We start from the raw sequence: 13,956 nt of genomic DNA, 5'->3' as shown, positions 1-13,956 counted from the left end.
TAGTCAAGTAATTCCTACTTCAAGTCTATATGCCGGTTGTAGTCTAGACTCACCAATGTACCCTATGACTCGGGGTTGACACTAATGAACTCTAAATCCCTACAACCAACGCTCTGATACCATCTGTAGCGACCCGACCAAATCGTCATTGACGGCGCCGTCTACTTAGGTCCCGTTACGTGGTCATAAGTCTTTAAAACAACGTTTGACCAAAAGATATGTCGCATTCATTTCAAATGTAAAGGTTGTTCAAGTTTTACAAGAATAGTTCCACCACAAGTTACGATACAAAGTTTTAAGTACAAATGAAACTTATGCGACACAATTTAAAAGTATCCAAAAGACGCTCCATGTATGCATGTATACTCGACATCCAATGCAAGTATCAAAATAATGAGCGGAAGCATGTATCATGTATCGTTCAAGGACCTGAGAAAAACATAGAAATCTGTCAACGAAAACGTTGGTGAAATCATAGGTTTAAGTAAGTAAGTACAAGTGAACCACAAGATTTGCATCAATGAAATAATAGTAATACATTCCAAAAGTTTGTTTCACGAGCACCCAATTATCAAAGCTTAACATTCCATCCATTGTATACCCCATCCATAGTGCTAGAACAAACACTGATTCTCGAAAATATATTTCATCCGTAGACGGTAGCGAACCGTCAAAGATGAGGGTTGTCAACCCATATGGCCATATAACATAAGTTCTCGCTTACACCCGGCAAGTGTAACTAATGATAATCGAATTGAGGATTTTTGTTCTAAACTCGTATGTAGAATGTTTGTTTTCCCGTTCTTGTGTTCACTTAGTTCAAAAGAATCGTTTATGTTTTCTCATCCCAAATATAAGTTCAAAAAGAGTAAAAGTGGGACTATGATCTCACCTTGAGTGCACGTACGAAAAGTACTTCACAAAATAACGTGTGCGAAGGATAGTGCTAGTCTTGACCTAAACAAATAGGTCGTATCAATAACGGTAAACACGATAGGTCAAGGATGTTCAATTAGTCCTATGGCTCGTTACGACTCGATTATTTAGCATGTGAAATCAAATTGTCAAGTTTCATGCAAGATACAAGTATATAAACAAGTTAGGAAGGTTGCATAATCATTTGGTTAAGTTTGACAAAAAGTCAAACTTTGGTCGGTCAAAGTCAACGAAAAAGTCAACACGTTCGGGTCGTGTCCCGAACTATTTTTCTGAGGTTTTTAATCATGTATGAGCATGTTAGGACAAGTTACATGTGAATCGGAGGTGCGTAGCATAGCAAACATTATTCAAAAATTGACCAAGTTGGACAGACCAAAATGGCGCGCCGCGCGGGTATATGGCGCGCCGCGCCATTACCTGTGCAGAGAATTCTGGCAGTTTTTAAGTTTTATGCACGAACCTAACTTCAAACAATCACCATTTATGATCCGCAAACAATCAAGACAAGTATCTTATACCGTTGGGAAGGTAATTTGACGAGGAAAACAACTAAACACATTTCATCAATCAATCTACCTATTACAACAACCAAAACCGCATCTAATGCTTAACATTAACCGCATACAAGTTCATAAATGCAATTCAATGATTCGGGCAACCAATTTACATGAATGATATGCCGTTTCGAAGGTAATCAAGCATACAATCCAACTAAACACTTACCAATAATAATCCATGGCATTCAATGTATCAAAAGTCCATTTCAAATTCATCAAACCCTAACCCAAATTCACCAAAATCAATAATCAAGTTCATGAAGTTTTCTAAGGCAACCTACACATCAAATTGAAGCTAGTGATACAAGGAACACAATTAGAACATGAACTTTTAACATCTAACAACATATGATCATCCAAAATTCAAGAACAACACACCAAAATTCAAGTTCATGCTAGTTACACTAAAACAACGAGATCGAGCATATAAATCATATATTCATGTTAGACTTGAGCCATAGACACTAATTAACACTTTTATAAGTTAAAAACATCAAGAACACAAAATCTAGTGATTTTAGAAAGTTACCCAAATGAGATGAAGTTGGTACCAAAATGAAGAGGATGAAGAGAGGATCACGAATATGTAATTTATTTTGTTGTAAGCCTCCTAGATCGAATTTAGATGATGATTGAATGAATTTGGAATTTGGGTGTGTGTGTTCTTGCTAGAGAGAAAGAGAGAGAGAGATGAAGATGATAATGAATGGGTGAAAGGGGTTTGACCCTTTGACCTAGTCAAGGGTTTGATCCCTTGTCAAGTTTAGTCCCTCAACTTTCGTTCGGGTGCGGGAATTACCTAAACGAGATAATTTAAAACGCGTATCAACGGGAGATGTTATAAACATATAACGGACTTTATATTAGTATAACGGAAAAGTAAATGGAAAAAGGCGGGATGTTACAGTATATATAATACTTTTGACCCCATATAAGTAGTGCCTCCAAGTCTTTAATGCAAAAACAACCGCGCCTAATTCCAAATCATGCGTCGTATAATTTTGTTCGTGAATCTTCAATTGTCTAGACTCATAAGCAATCACCTTCGTTCGTTGCATTAATACACAACCGAGACCTTGCTTTGATGCGTCACAATAAATCACAAAATCATCATTCCCTTCAGGCAATGACAATATAGGTGCCGTAGTTAGCTTTTTCTTCAATAACTGAAACGCTTTCTCTTGTTCATCATTCCATTCAAATTTCTTCCCTTTATGCGTTAATGCAGTCAAGGGTTTTGCTATTCTGGAAAATTCTTGGATGAACCTTCTGTAGTAACCAGCTAGTCCTAAAAACTGGCGTATGTGTTTCGGAGTTTTCGGGGTTTCCCACTTTTCAACAGTTTCTATCTTTGCCGGATCCACCTTAATACCTTCTTTGTTCATTATGTGACCGAGGAATTGAACTTCTTCCAACCAAAATGCACACTTTGAAAACTTAGCGTACAATTCTTCCTTCCTCAATACTTCTAACACCTTTCTCAAATGTTCACCGTGTTCTTGGTCATTCTTTGAGTAAATAAGTATGTCATCAATGAAAACAATGACAAACTTGTCAAGGTATGGTCCATACACTCGGTTCATAAGGTCCATGAACACAGCTGGTGCATTAGTTAAACCAAATGGCATGACCATAAACTCGTAATGACCGTAACGTGTTCTGAAAGCAGTCTTTGGAATATCATCTTCTTTCACCCGCATTTGATGATACCCGGAACGTAAGTCAATCTTTGAATAAACAGACGAGCCTTGTAGTTGATCAAATAAGTCGTCGATTCTCGGTAGTGGGTAGCGGTTCTTGATGGTAAGTTTGTTCAACTCTCGGTAGTCGATACACAACCTGAATGTACCATCTTTCTTCTTGACAAACAAAACAGGAGCTCCCCACGGTGATGTACTTGGTCGAATGAAACCACGCTCTAAAAGTTCTTGTAATTGGCTTTGCAGTTCTTTCATCTCGCTGGGTGCGAGTCTGTAAGGAGCACGAGCTATTGGTGCAGCTCCTGGTACAAGATCTATTTGAAATTCAACGAATCGATGTGGGGGTAATCCCGGTAATTCTTTCGGAAATACATCGGGAAATTCTTTTGCAATGGGAACATCATTGATGCTCTTTTCTTCAGTTTGTACTTTTTCGACGTGTGCTAGAACAGCATAGCAACCTTTTCTTATTAGTTTTTGTGCCTTCAAATTACTAATAAGATGTAGCTTCGTGTTGCCCTTTTCTCCGTACACCATTAAGGGTTTTCCTTTTTCTCGTATAATGCGAATTGCATTTTTGTAACAAACGATCTCTGCTTTCACTTCTTTCAACCAGTCCATACCGATTATCACATCAAAACTCCCTAACTCTACTGGTATCAAATCAATCTTAAATGTTTCGCTAACCAGTTTAATTTCTCGATTCCGACATATATTATCTGCTGAAATTAATTTACCATTTGCTAATTCGAGTAAAAATTTACTATCCAAAGGCGTCAATGGACAACTTAATTTAGCACAAAAATCTCTACTCATATAGCTTCTATCCGCACCCGAATCAAATAAAACGTAAGCAGATTTATTGTCAATAAGAAACGTACCCGTAACAAGCTCCAGGTCTTCCTGTGCCTCTGCCGCATTAATATTGAAAACTCTTCCGCGGCCTTGTCCATTCGTGTTCTCCTGGTTCGGGAAATTTCTAATAATGTGGCCCGGTTTTCCACATTTATAACAAACTACATTGGCATAACTTGCTCCGACACTACTTGCTCCGCCATTACTCATTCCGACACCATTTGTTCCTTTCGTTCTATTAACACCTGGTCCGTAGACCTCACACTTCGCCGCGCTATGACCATTTCTTTTACACTTGTTGCAAAATTTAGTGCAGAACCCCGAGTGATACTTTTCACACCTTTGGTATAGCTGCTTCTGATTGTTGTTGTTGTTGCGGTTATTATTATTGTTGGGATGATTGTTGTAGTTGCTGTTGTTGTTGTTGTTGTTGTTGTTGGGCTGTTTGTTGTAGTTGCGATTGATGTTGCGATTGTTGGGATAATTGTTGCGATTATTGTTGTAATTGCTGTTGTTGTTGTATTGGTGATTCTTATCACCGTTTTCCTCCCACTTTCTTTTGACTTGCTTCACATTGGCCTCTTCAGCAGTCTGTTCTTTAATTCTTTCTTCAATCTGGTTCACTAGTTTGTGAGCCATTCTACATGCATGTTGTATGGAGGCGGGCTCGTGTGAACTTATATCTTCTTGGATTCTTTCCGGTAATCCTTTCACAAACGCGTCAATCTTCTCTTCCTCATCTTCGAATGCTCCCGGACACAATAGGCACAATTCCGTGAATCGTCTTTCGTACGTGGTAATATCAAATCCTTGGGTTCTTAACCCTCTAAGTTTTGTCTTGAGCTTATTGACCTCGGTTCTGGGACGGTACTTCTCGTTCATCAAGTGCTTGAATGCTGACCACGGTAGTGCGTACGCATCGTCTTGTCCCACTTGCTCTAGATAGGTATTCCACCATGTTAACGCAGAACCTGTGAAGGTATGCGTAGCGTACTTCACTTTGTCCTCTTCAGTACACTTACTTATGGCAAACACCGATTCAACCTTCTCGGTCCACCGTTTCAATCCGATCGGTCCTTCGGTTCCATCAAATTCCAAAGGTTTGCAGGCAGTGAATTCTTTGTAGGTGCATCCTACACGATTTCCTGTACTGCTAGATCCAAGGTTATTGTTGGTATGTAGCGCAGCCTGTACTACGGCTATGTTTGAAGCTAAAAAAGTACGGAATTCCTCTTCATTCATATTCACGGTGTGTCGAGTAGTCGGTGCCATTTCCTTCAAAATAGTCAAATGGAACAAGTTAATCATACAGAATATTAAGAGTAGTTAATAGTATTTCATTGCATAATATGAACTCATTTATAAAAGCTTTTTCTTCATATTAGCGTTTTATAAGTTTAAATTCGGGTAGTACCTACCCGTTAAGTTCATACTTAGTAGCTAATATACAATTCAACTACTACAATTCTATATGAAAAACTGATTATAATAATATTTCGCGTTCAAACTTTTACACAATATTTTACAAACTTACAATACCGCTTATTTTACATATAGCATGAAATATAGCACACAATAAATTTGATACAAGATGGTTGTGAAGATAATTCTAGCTAGTACACAAGTCGTTCAGCAAAGGCAATAAAGACACGTAATTCATACGTCCAGAAACAAGTCATGCATTCTGGTTTTACTAGGATTACTTCCCATCCTTGGTCTTGTGGAACATAACCGTTATGGCCGTTGATAAGACAGCGTGTTGTAACGTCGTCAAAGGGACGAGGGTTACGTAATGTCCAACAGTCCCGTAACAATCTAAAAACCTCATTTCTTACCCCAATTACCGACTCCGTCACTTGTGGAAACGTTTTGTTTAATAATTGTAGCCCGATGTTCTTGTTCTCACTTTGGTGAGAAGCGAACATTACTAATCCGTAAGCATAACATGCTTCTTTATGTTGCATGTTAGCCGCTTTTTCTAAATCACGAAGTCCAATATTCGGATATATTGAGTCAAAATAATTTCTTAACCCATTGCGTAAAATAGCATTTGGGTTCCCCGCAATATATGCGTCAAAGTAAACACATCGTAACTTATGGATTTCCCAATGTGATATCCCCCATCTTTCGAACGAAAGCCTTTTATAAACCAAGGCATTCTTGGAACGTTCTTCGAATGTCTTACAAACTGATCTCGCCTTAAATAGTTGTGCCGAAGAATTCTGACCGACTCTAGACAAGATTTCATCAATCATGTCTCCGGGTAGGTCTCTTAAAATATTGGGTTGTCTATCCATTTTGTGTTTTTATACTGTAAAATAGACAAGAGTTAGATTCATAAAAAAAATACTTATTAATACAAGCAATTTTTACATATATCATAAAGCATAAGCACACTATATTACATATATTACACCACACGAATACAACTATCTTATTCCGACTCGCTTGTTTCTTCTTCTTCGGTTTTGGTTCGTTTTGCCAATTTTCTAGGGATATATGATGTTCCCCTAATACGAGCCGTCGTTTTTCACATTGGTTTAGAAAAACCTGGTGGTTTAGAGGTTCCCGGGTCATTGTTACAACTTAAGGACTTCGGGGTTTGACGATACATATAAAGTTCATCGGGGTTGGAATTAGATTTCTCTATTTTTATGCCCTTTCCCTTATTATTTTCTTTTGCCTTTTTAAATTCAGTTGGGGTAATTTCTATAACATCATCGGAATTCTCGTCGGAATCCGATTCATCGGAGAATTGGTAATCCTCCCAATATTTTGCTTCCTTGGCGGAAACACCATTGACCATAATTAACCTTGGTCGGTTGGTTGAGGATTTTCTTTTACTTAACCGTTTTATTATTTCCCCCACCGGTTCTATTTCTTCATCAGGTTCCGATTCTTCTTCCGGTTCCGATTCTTCTTCCGGTTCCGACTCTTCTTCCGGTTCCTCTTCGGGAACTTATGAATCTGTCCACGAATCATTCCAATTTACATTTGACTCTTCATTATTATTAGGTGAGTCAATGGGACTTGTTATAGAGGTAGACATCTATCACATAATATCAAACGTGTTAAGAGATTAATATATCACATAATATTCACATGTTAAAAATATATAGTTTCCAACAAAATTTGTTAAGCAATCATTTTTCAAGTAAACACGGTCGAAGTCCAGACTCACTAATGCATCCTAACAAACTCGATAAGACACACTAATGCAAAATTCTGGTTCTCTAAGACCAACGCTCGGATACCAACTGAAATGTCCCGTTCTTATTGATTAAAAACGTTCCATATTAATTGATTTTGTTGCGAGGTTTTGACCTCTATATGAGACGTTTTTCAAAGACTGCATTCATTTTAAAACAACCCATAACCTTTATTTCATCAATAAAGGTTTAAAAAGCTTTACGTAGATTATCAAATAATGATAATCTAAAATATCCTGTTTACACACGACCATTACATAATGGTTTACAATACAAATATGTTACAACAAAATAAGTTTCTTGAATGCAGTTTTTACACAATATCATACAAGCATGAACTCCAAATCTCGTCCTTATTTAAGTATGCGACAGCGGAAGCTCTTAATAATTAACTGAGAATAAACATGCTTAAAACGTCAACAAAAATGTTGGTGAGTTATAGGTTTAACCTATATATATCAAATCATAATAATAGACCACAAGATTTCATATTTCAATACACATCCAATACATAGAGATAAAAATCATTCATATGGTGAACACCTGATAACCGACATTAACAAGATGCATATATAAGAATATCCCCATCATTCCGGGACACCCTTCGGATATGACATAAATTTTGAATACTAAAGCATCCGGTACTTTGGATGGGGTTTGTTAGGCCCAATAGATCTATCTTTAGGATTCGCGTCAATTAGGGTGTCTGTTCCCTAATTCTTAGATTACCAGACTTAATAAAAAGGGGCATATTCGATTTCGATAATTCAACCATAGAATGTAGTTTCACGTACTTGTGTCTATTTTGTAAATCATTTATAAAACCTGCATGTATTCTCATCCCAAAAATATTAGATTTTAAAAGTGGGACTATAACTCACATTCACAGATTTTTACTTCGTCGGGAAGTAAGACTTGGTCACTGGTTGATTCACGAACCTATAACAATATATACATATATATCAAAGTATGTTCAAAATATATTTACAACACTTTTAATATATTTTGATGTTTTAAGTTTATTAAGTCAGCTGTCCTCGTTAGTAACCTACAACTAGTTGTCCACAGTTAGATGTACAGAAATAAATCGATAAATATTATCTTGAATCAATCCACGACCCAGTGCATACGTATCTCAGTATTGATCACAACTCAAACTATATATATTTTGGAATCAACCTCAACCCTGTATAGCTAACTCCAACATTCACATATAGAGTGTCTATGGTTGTTCCGAAATATATATAGATGTGTCGACATGATAGGTCAAAACATTGTATACGTGTCTATAGTATCTCAAGATTACATAATATACAATACAAGTTGATTAAGTTATAGTTGGAATAGATTTGTTACCAATTTTCACGTAGCTAAAATGAGAAAAATTATCCAATCTTGTTTTACCCATAACTTCTTCATTTTAAATCCGGTTTGAGTGAATCAAATTGCTATGGTTTCATATTGAACTCTATTTTATGAATCTAATCAGAAAAAGTATAGGTTTATAGTCGGAAAAATAAGTTACAAGTCGTTTTTGTAAAGGTAGTCATTTCAGTCGAAAGAACGACGTCTAGATGACCATTTTAGAAAACATACTTCCACTTTGAGTTTAACCATAATTTTTGGATATAGTTTCATGTTCATAATAAAAATCATTTTCTCAGAATAACAACTTTTAAATCAAAGTTTATCATAGTTTTTAATTAACTAACGCAAAACAGCCCGCGGTGTTACTACGACGGCGTAAATCCGGTTTTACGGTGTTTTTCGTGTTTCCAGGTTTTAAATCATTAAGTTAGCATATCATATAGATATAGAAAATGTGTTTAGTTGATTTTAAAAGTCAAGTTAGAAGGATTAACTTTTGTTTGCGAACAAGTTTAGAATTAACTAAACTATGTTCTAGTGATTACAAGTTTAAACCTTCGAATAAGATAGCTTTATATGTATGAATCGAATGATGTTATGAACATAATTACTACCTTAAGTTCCTTGGATAAACCTACTGGAAAAGAGAAAAATAGATCTAGCTTCAACGGATCCTTGGATGGCTCGAAGTTCTTGAAGCAGAATCATGACACGAAAACAAGTTCAAGTAAGATCATCACTTGAAATAAGATTGTTATAGTTATAGAAATTGAACCAAATTTTGAATATGATTATTACCTTGTATTAGAATGATAACCTACTGTAAGGAACAAAGATTTCTTGAGGTTGGATGATCACCTTACAAGATTGGAAATGAGCTAGCAAACTTGAAAGTATTCTTGATTTTATGTAACTAGGACTTGTAGAATATATGAAGAACACTTAGAACTTGAAGATAGAACTTGAGAGAGATCAATTAGATGAAGAAAATTGAAGAATGAAAGTGTTTGTAGGTGTTTTTTGTAGTGACCCGAACTTTTCCATGTTTATATATATTAATTGAGATTGATGTTTACATGATTAAATGTTTCCAACATGTTAAGCAATCAAACTTGTTAAGACTTGATTAATTGAAATAGGTTTCATATAGACAATTGACCACCCAAGTTGACCGGTGATTCACGAACGTTAAAACTTGTATAAAAACTATATGATGACATATATATGGATATATATATAGTTAACATGATACTATGATAAGAAAACATATCATAAAGTATATTAACAATGAACTACATATGTAAAAACAAGACTACTAACTTAATGATTTTTAAACGAGACATATATGTAACGATTATCGTTGTAAAGACATTTAATGTATATATATCATATTAAGAGATATTCATACATGATAATATCATGATAATATAATAATTTAAAATCTCATTTGATATTATAAACATTGGGTTAACAACATTTAACAAGATCGTTAACCTAAAGGTTTCAAAACAACACTTACATGTAACGACTAACGATGACTTAACGACTCAGTTAAAATATATATACATGTAGTGTTTTAATATGTATTTATACACTTTTGAAAGACTTCAATACACTTATCAAAATACTTCTACTTAACAAAAATTCTTACAATTACATCCTCGTTCAGTTTCATCAACAATTCTACTCGTATGCACCCGTATTCGTACTCGTACAATACACAGCTTTTAGATGTATGTACTATTGGTATATACACTCCAATGATCAGCTCTTAGCAGCCCATGTGAGTCACCTAACACATGTGGGAACCATCATTTGGCAACTAGCATGAAATATCTCATAAGATTACAAAAATATGAGTAATCATTCATGACTTATTTACATGAAAACAAAATTACATATCCTTTATATCTAATCCATACACCAACGACCAAAAACACCTACAAACACTTTCATTCTTCAATTTTCTTCATCTAATTGAACTCTCTCAAGTTCTATCTTCAAGTTCTAAGTGTTCTTCATAAATTCCAAAAGTTCTAGTTTCATAAAATCAAGAATACTTTCAAGTTTGCTAGCTCACTTCCAATCTTGTAAGGTGATCATCCAACCTCAAGAAATCTTTGTTTCTTACAGTAGGTTATCATTCTAATACAAGGTAATAATCATATTTAAACTTTGGTTCAATTTCTATAACTATAACAATCTTATTTCAAGTGATGATCTTACTTGAACTTGTTTTCGTGTCATGATTTTGCTTCAAGAACTTTGAGCCATCCAAGGATCCATTGAAGCTAGATCCATTTTTCTCTTTTCCAGTAGGTTCATCCAAGGAACTTAAGGTAGTAATGATGTTCATAACATCATTCGATTCATACATATAAAGCTATCTTATTCGAAGGTTTAAACTTGTAATCACTAGAACATAGTTTAGTTAATTCTAAACTTGTTCGCAAACAAAAGTTAATCCTTCTAACTTGACTTTTAAAATCAACTAAACACATGTTCTATATCTATATGATATGCTAACTTAATGATTTAAAACCTGGAAACACGAAAAACACCGTAAAACCGGATTTACGCCGTCGTAGTAACACCGCGGGCTGTTTTGGGTTAGTTAATTAAAAACTATGATAAACTTTGATTTAAAAGTTGTTATTCTGAGAAAATGATTTTTATTATGAACATGAAACTATATCCAAAAACTATGGTTAAACTCAAAGTGGAAGTATGTTTTCTAAAATGGTCATCTAGACGTCGTTCTTTCGACTGAAATGACTACCTTTACAAAAACGACTTGTAACTTATTTTTCCGACTAGAAACCTATACTTTTTTTTGTTTAGATTCATAAAATAGAGTTCAATATGAAACCATAGCAATTTGATTCACTCAAAACGGATTTAAAATGAAGAAGTTATGGGTAAAACAAGATTGGATAATTTTTCTCATTTTAGCTACGTGAAAATTGGTAACAAATCTATTCCAACCATAACTTAATCAACTTGTATTATATATTATGTAATCTTGAGATACCATAGACACGTATACAATGTTTCGACCTATCATGTCGACACATCTATATATATTTCGGAACAACCATAGACACTCTATATGTGAATGTTGGAGTTAGCTATACAGGGTTGAGGTTGATTCCAAAATATATATAGTTTGAGTTGTGATCAATACTGAGATACGTATACACTGGGTCGTGGATTGATTCAAGATAATATTTATCGATTTATTTCTGTACATCTAACTGTGGACAACTAGTTGTAGGTTACTAACGAGGACAGCTGACTTAATAAACTTAAAACATCAAAATATATTAAAAGTGTTGTAAATATATTTTGAACATACTTTAATATATATGTATATATTGTTATAGGTTCGTGAATCAACAGTGGCCAAGTCTTACTTCCCAACGAAGTAAAAATCTGTGAAAGTGAGTTATAGTCCCACTTTTAAAATCTAATATTTTTGGGATGAGAATACATGCAGGTTTTATAAATGATTTACAAAATAGACACAAGTACGTGAAACTACATTCTATGGTTGAATTATCGAAATCGAATATGCCCCTTTTTATTAAGTCTGGTAATCTAAGAATTAGGGAACAGACACCCTAATTGACGCGAATCCTAAAGATAGATCTATTGGGCCTAACAAACCCCATCCAAAGTACCGGATGCTTTAGTACTTCGAAATTTATATCATATCCGAAGGGTGTCCCGGAATGATGGGGATATTCTTATATATGCATCTTGTTATTGTCGGTTACCAGGTGTTCACCATATGAATGATTTTTATCTCTATGTATGGGATGTGTATTGAAATATGAAATCTTGTGGTCTATTGTTACGATTTGATATATATAGGTTAAACCTATAACTCACCAACATTTTTGTTGACGTTTAAAGCATGTTTATTCTCAGGTGAATATTAAGAGCTTCCGCTGTTGCATACTAAAATAAGGACAAGATTTGGAGTCCATGTTTGTATGATATTGTGTAAAAACTGCATTCAAGAAACTGATTTCGATGTAACATATTTGTATTGTAAACCATTATGTAATGGTCGTGTGTAAACAGGATATTTTAGATTATCATTATTTGATAATCTACGTAAAGCTTTTTAAACCTTTATTTATGAAATAAAGGTTATGGTTTGTTTTAAAAATGAATGCAGTCTTTAAAAAACGTCTCATATAGAGGTCAAAACCTCGCAACGAAATCAATTAATATGGAACGTTTTTAATCAATAAGAACGGGACATTTCAGTTGGTATCCGAGCGTTGGTCTTAGAGAACCAGAAAATTTGCATTAGTGTGTCTTATCGAGTTTGTTAGGATGCATTAGTGAGTCTGGACTTCGACCGTGTTTTCTTTAAAAATGATTGCTTAACATTTTTGTTGGAAACTATATATTTTTAACATATGAATATTATGTGATATATTAACCTCTTAACGTGTTTGATATTATGTGATAGATGTCTACCTCTAGAACAAGTTCCATTGACTCACCTAATAATAATGAAGAGTCAAATGTAAATTGGAATGATTTGTGGACTGATTCACAAGTTCCCGAAGAGGAACCGGAAGAAGAATCGGAACCGGATGAAGAAATAGAACCGGTGGGGGAAATAATAAAACGGTTAAGTAAAAGAAAATCCTCAACCAACCGACCAAAGTTAATTATGGTCAATGGTGTTTCCGCCAAGGAAGCAAAATATTGGGAGGATTACCAATTCTCCGATGAATCGGATTCCGACGAGAATTCCGATGATGTTATAGAAATTACCCCAACTGAATTTAAAAAGGCAAAAGAAAATAATAAGGGAAAGGGCATAAAAATAGAGAAATCTAATTCCAACCCCGATGAACTTTATATGTATCGTCAACCCCCGAAGTCCTTAAGTTGTAACAATGACCCGGGAACCTCTAAACCACCAGGTTTTTCTAAACCAATGTGGACAACGACGGCTCGTATTAGGGGAACATCATATATCCCTAGAAACTTGGCAAAACGAACCAAAACCGAAGAAGAAGAAACGAGCGAGTCGGAATAAGATAGTTGTATTCGTGTGGTGTAATATATGGAATATAGTGTTCTTATGCTTTATGATATATGTAAAAATTGCTTGTATTAATAAGTATTTTTTTTATGAATCTAACTCTTGTCTATTCTACAGTTTAAAAACACAAAATGGATAGACAACCCAATATTTTAAGAGACCTACCCGGAGACATGATTGATGAAATCTTGTCTAGAGTCGGCCAGAATTCTTCGGCACAACTATTTAAGGCGAGATCAGTTTGTAAGACATTCGAAGAA

The sequence above is a fragment of the Rutidosis leptorrhynchoides genome, chromosome 5, assembly GCF_046630445.1.
Source record: "Rutidosis leptorrhynchoides isolate AG116_Rl617_1_P2 chromosome 5, CSIRO_AGI_Rlap_v1, whole genome shotgun sequence".
Classification (NCBI taxonomy): Eukaryota; Viridiplantae; Streptophyta; class Magnoliopsida; order Asterales; family Asteraceae; genus Rutidosis; species Rutidosis leptorrhynchoides.
The sequence above is the reverse complement of the archived record's forward strand: the minus strand, read 5'-3'. Positions refer to the sequence as shown.